Consider the following 6,021-nt stretch of genomic DNA (forward strand, 5'->3'; position numbering starts at 1 on the left):
GTGGTTTGGTCCCGAGCAGACGCGGTTCTAAGGAGGCTCCACGTTTCCAGCAAGGCCGCCTGCGCTCCCGCCCTGCACGCGGCCCGTTTCACGTCCGTGTCACCAGACAGCCCGGGGGGCGCCCAGCCCTGCCTCCCGTAGGGCCGTGTGTGGGCAAACGTTCGCGCACGTTCGTGAGTCCTTCCTCAGGATTCAAGTGTCTCTCCGCTCTTGTCCCTGCTTCTCACAATGTCCGTCTTTTATTTATTCCTTGGGATTTTTTGGTTTGTAATTAATTTTAGTTCTCTTTCCTCTCCTGCGCTGATCTCGGCAAACAGTGGAGTCAAGCAAATAATCACAAGGAGTTAATTGAAAACATCTGAATGTCACAACTATAAAATCGTCATGTTGTTTTTTATTGTTTAAGCTGATTTTGTTGGGAGTTTTCTTTACCAAAATGACCCTACATAGACTCAAGAAGGTAGTTTCTGGAAATATGGATCCAAAACAATAAGGCGACCACCCCTCGTCACGCCGCCCGGCCCCGGGCACCGGCACCCGCGCCCCAGGGTCCTCTAGGCCGTCTCACTGCACACGCAGCAGCACACGCACACACGTGCACACGCGTGCACACACGCACACCGCCCGTCACTCACTCCGTCCCTGCCCTGCTCTTAGGTCCTTAGATTGTCCCAACCTCTGCTGTTGCAACAGCTTAAAGCAAGATTATCTCACCGACAAACTGTTAGAAATTAAAAATAAAGATTGTTTCTATGCTTAAGGATATTTAAGAAGGAGAGGAAGAAACGCTTCAAGATACCAAGCCCTGGAAGGCTCTCATGGCGCCAAAACTGCCAATGCCAGAGAGCCAGCGACCCGGGAATATTAATTTTCAAACAAATCATTATTTTAACAGAATTGCCAGGTGGAACGACTTTCTTCTGACCGCGTCTAATCTGGTAAAATTGCTTTGGCCCAAGCGCAAGGAGCCCTGGCAGGAAGCAGCAGGCAGCAGCGGGGGGAGGCTGGCCAGGCCGGGCTGAGCCGGGCGCGTGGGGCCCGCAGCCGGGCAGGGCCACGTGCCCCAGGACCCCGCGGCCGGTCTCCCGGGCTGCTCGCCAGGGCGGGGCTGCACCCTGCACGGCACAGGGACATCCAGTCGGGCGCCGCGTGGCCTGCTCTGGCCTGACCCTCACAGACGCAGGGCATCAGGGGGTAACAAGCCCCTGAATGGGGCCACCCCACCCACAGGGGTCCCAGGTGGGAACCTGGCCCCGCAGAGAGCGTCAGGCCCTGAGACCCCGGGCCCCGTCCCGGCCGGCCCGGAGCCTCCAGGAAGCACTAACTTCTGGTTGACTGTTCAAGTCTGGAAGCTGGATGAGCCCCGCGTGTTCCTGCTTCTGTCCTGACCCCGTGTGCAGCCTCAACACCGGCTGGGCGGGAAGCGTGGTCTGACCGGGAAAAGCCCACGCAGAGGCCCTGGTTAGGACAGCTGCATGTCGGTGGGAGACGCACCCCTCCCGTCTCCACAGAGCCAGCGCCAGGCTGGTGCTCTGCCGTCCCCCGTGGCGGCCCCAGCCCCGAGATGACCTGCATTTACCCCACGCACACGCTGCCGTGTGCGAAGTGTCCCACAGCAGACTCGCCCCGTGCCTGTGGCTGGGGGTCCGGGCCACCGTTCAGCCCAGGAGGCGTGGGTGGGGTCCCTGAGTTCCTGGTCATGACAGCACCCCTGGGTGCGGCCCGTGTGGCCACTGTGTCCTACCCCAGGCCCCGACGGGGTCCCCTTTCCAACTCCATGCAGAGCACCGGGCTCACCGTGACTATCTGTGCAGCCCAGCGTCCTCAGGGGAGGCTCATGGAGAGCGTGGGGTCACCGGCCACAGAGAGCCCGTGGACGGCAGACTGTGTCCTGCTCACCTGCGCCTGCACCTGTGCGTGCCCTGAGACCGCCATCCGGCTAGCATTCCGAGTTTACGGTTCCTGACGGGAGCCCAGCCGCGTCCCGGTCCCACACACGAGGAAGTCACAGACTGCGCGTTCCCACCGCGTGCTCCCCCCGGGCGGACAGGCTGCAGGCGCCCCCGCTGGGCTGTGCCAGGTGTCCTCACCCTTTGGAGATGCGCTGCGGACCCCTCTCCGGTGTGGCCATGCTTCCTGTTTGCCCCCACGCCCCACACCCCACGTGCTGAGGGGTTAGCAGAGCCCAGTAGGAGGGCTCCAGAGAAGGGGTGAGGGGCCCAGAGGGCGGCAGCCTGGCCTCAGGAGTCAGAGCAAAGTCCCGGCACATCAAACATTCCTGTGGAGCCAAGGGCTGCCCTCCCCCCCAGGCCACCGTGACCCCCCACTGCTACGGGACCAGTGAGAATCCCCCCACCCCCCCCACCTGGTCCCCAACGGCATCCCAGCTGCTCCTCCTCAGTTTGGGAGCCTCCTCCAGGCAGTCGGGGGCCTGTGTGCGCTCAGTTGGACCAGAGCTTCTCCCTGCACCCCCTCCCTGAGTCAGGCCCCCAGACCCCTGCCCCCAGTGTCCGCTCCTGGACACACCCTGAAGGACCCTCCGGGGTCAGTAGACTAAGAAGGGGGAGGAGATATGATTTGAGGGAGACAAGACTAAACATGCAAGAGCCGCCCAGAGGCTGCTGTGTGCCCCCCGCCCCCCGAGTCTGCACAGGGCCCGGGGCCCAGGAGCCCAGGAGAGCCTGCTCAGACTTCCGGTGACCCTGGAGCCGACCCCGCGGGACACCTTCCCGAGGCAAAACCCTGCGGCTGCCCGCCGACTGAACAGTCAGCGAGAAGTGTCACAAAATGTCCTGTGACCTCCACGCGACCTTGGGCAGCGGCCTGGGTCCTCCTTGGGAGCCCGACAAGTTGGTTAATTTCATTGTTTGGGTCTCAAACTAGGCTCCACTTCAGGGCAGAATGAATCTGTTGAGGCAAATCTTTGTTAGAAATGGTCTGCACAAATGCAAACTGACGCCCTGGGGGCGGGGGGCCGGTTGCCACAGCAACGGGAGAGCCGGTTTGATTCCGCTCTGCGAGCCTGGATGCTGAGTGCACCGGAGCCGCCCGCGTCCTGCACCCGCCAGGGCCAGGCTGTGCTCTCACCCGGAAACGCGTCTCCAGCATCACAGGCTTCTGCTTTAGGGTTCCCAGGAGCCTTGCGGCGGCTGGAAAGCAGGCACTCACAAAACTCCCCAAAACGTTCTGAGACGAGGCAAGTCTGGCCTGAGCCACGCCAGCCACCTAATACCTGAGCTGGCCGCTCCCCACGGACAAAGGGACGTCAGCAGCGGAGCTTCCCCGAGCCCCACTGTGCTGGCCCCGTCGCCGCGCTGACCCCCCGGCCGGCCGGCACCCTTCGATTCCATCCACCGTGAGGCCGGCCTTGAGGCAGCCCCACCGTCCTCCACGGACCGTTTCCTCTTCTCTCACGAATGGCTGCCACGTCCTGAGGCCAGCAGGTGCAGAGAAAGGCCACCCCCAGGCACACGCCCTGGGCGTGGGGCCCCAGGACCCTGGACACTGGCTGTTCAGCACAGTGGGAGCAGCCAGCCTTCTCCTTCCAAGCAGCAGGGTGGGCTCGGCCCCCTCGGGCCGCCCTCCCTGGCGAGGCAGACCCTGGGCTGGAAGCCCCACGGTCTGGGGGGGGGTTAGCCACCCCTCGCAGAAAGCACCAGCCGCCCACCTCTGCGTCAGAAGCAACTTTCTGAGAGGAAGGACACCACCCTCAGTTGAATGAACAGCTCAGGCAGCTGATAGGAGGTCAGGGCTGGGTGTCCAGAGGTCAATGTGGCCTCCCCCATGGACAGAGCCCAGACCCGCACATGCAGAGAGCCCTTCTGTACAGAGGCCTGAACTCAGAATGTGCCAGAATCCTGGCCTTGCTGCAGGAAGCGGAGACTCAGTGCAGCAAGAGGGGCCAGGAGCCCCCACGTGTGGAGACACTGGTCCTGGAAGGACTGAGACCCCCCCCCCCCCCCNAAGTTCTTGGTGCTGTTGGAAGGCCTGAGTCCAGTGAGTACTTGTTTCGCTCAGAAGATGGGTCTTTGGTGCACTGGGAGGGACAACTGTCTCCGAGGCCGGCCCCAAACTCCTGGCCATGATCACCCTGAGGCCCCAAGAGCAGTGTGAGGGCACGTCCCTCCCGAGAAGGTATGGTGCCCGCGACTTCCGTGCAGCCACACCGAGTGGGGCCCCTCCTTGTTCTCGGAGCTGAGGACATTGTCTCATTAGAGAGAAGATCTGAGGCCACATGGCCGGTCACACTGAGCTCACAGTCCCTGGCCATCCAGGCGGGACCAGGCAGGCTCCACAGAGCGGCAGCAAAGGGCGCCTGGCTGCTCGTGCCTCTGTTTCCCCATCTCACAGGTGTGCTGCTCGGTGCTGACTGCCTATCGCCTCTGGCCATGTGCGAGGGCATGCTGTGTCCCGCCACCACCTGCCGCTCCAGGGGCCTGGGCCTGCAGACGCCCTTCAGTGTGCAGTCCCGAGGCTGGGCACCTGGGCACCAAAGGAAGGCTGGCAGGGCAGCGGTGGGTGGGCAGGGACAGCACCTCCCCCCCCAACAGCCCTCAGTGCGGCAGCCCAGCAATTCCTAAGGGACCCCACCTGCACCAGGTGTGCATTCTGGGTGTGGCCTCCGCTGGATCCAGGCCATAGAGTGCAGGGTCTGGACATGCCCCTTGAGGGCAGCACTGAGTCCTGGCTGGAGGGGCTTCTCGGGGGGGGGGGCCCCCAGGGCTGAGCTGGCCCCGTCCACTGCCTCCCAATAGCCTTTTCTGTAAGTTCTCCCAGAAGCTGTCTTTTTGGGATTCAGGAGGCCCTGACTTTGGTCCTACGCCCCTGCTGTGAGGCCAGGGTGGATCCCAGGCTCTTGGGACAGCGTGCAAGGCTGTGCACTGAGCAACAGACCAGCAGCCACCACAGTCCCCTCCTGTGTCCTTCCCACCACCTTCTGTTATCTCTGGGCCGGGAGCCCCATCTCTGGGCAGGGGTTGGCCTGTGTTCACGTCGTGCCTGAATGTGGACAGTCTGTGGAGGGATGGGCAGGTGGACAAGCCCCATGGGGCCGCCCCAGCTTGGAGGAGTCTAGGCTGAACCCCGAGCTCACAGCGGGCCCTCCAGTCTGGAACCACAAACTGGGAGACCCCACCCCCAGGAGAGCAATCAGGAACCCAGGGTCGGTCAGGGCCTGGGGGTGGACACCCACTTTGCCACACACTCTTCGCCCCTCTGGCTTTCACATCCCTTGTCCAAATCCCAGGCCTCATCACCACATCCCACAGAGAGGCCCCAGGAACACGGCCCCCAGAGGCAGGGCTACAGGCTGAGAAATCCAGAACTGCTTTTATTAATCATTAATCTTAGTGATGCCCCCCCCCCCCGAGTCCAGGCCCAGGCCCTCCAGAATCCGGGAGCTCTCCCAAGCAGGCACCAGTGTCCTGACCTTGCAGCCGGGAGGGAAGAGCGTGGACTCCCCCCACGCTCACGTGTGTGTGCTGAGTATGGTCCCCAAGCCCCCCAGCCATCCCTGCCTGGGGACACAGAGCTAGAAGCCCTGGGCAGCCCACCCGCGTCCCTGGGTCTCACCTGCCCTCCACCTCTCAGCACCCGGCCCAACAGGGGGCTGGGCTAGGACCCTGGATGGGGGCAGGGGCTCTCTGTGCATGGCCACAGCCCACCCACACCGACAGGCCCAGCCTGCTGGCTCACACTGGGACGGACACGTTGTGGGCTCACCTTGGCGTGGGCAATTTGGATTTGAGAACATTTTAATATAAAGGACTATGAGAATTCCCCTGAACTCGGGTTTCTTGCTCACATTTCTGTTCCTGGAGCCTTCAACGGACAAGGATTTTCTTTCAAAATAAAGTGAAATCGTCCAGTTCTCCTTCCGCCTCCTTTCCGGGAAGCATTTTAATGTGAGTTGTCCAATTCTTTTGGAAGCGAAGGCAAAACCTGGCCGGTTGTCTCTTTAAATCGGCTCTGCAGTGTGACGGGCGGGCGGCCGGTGGCTGGGAAGCACCCCTCCCTCCTGCC

The sequence above is a fragment of the Crocuta crocuta genome, unplaced genomic scaffold (genome assembly GCF_008692635.1).
Source record: "Crocuta crocuta isolate KB4526 unplaced genomic scaffold, BGI_CrCroc_1.0 scaffold466, whole genome shotgun sequence".
Taxonomy (NCBI): domain Eukaryota; kingdom Metazoa; phylum Chordata; class Mammalia; order Carnivora; family Hyaenidae; genus Crocuta; species Crocuta crocuta.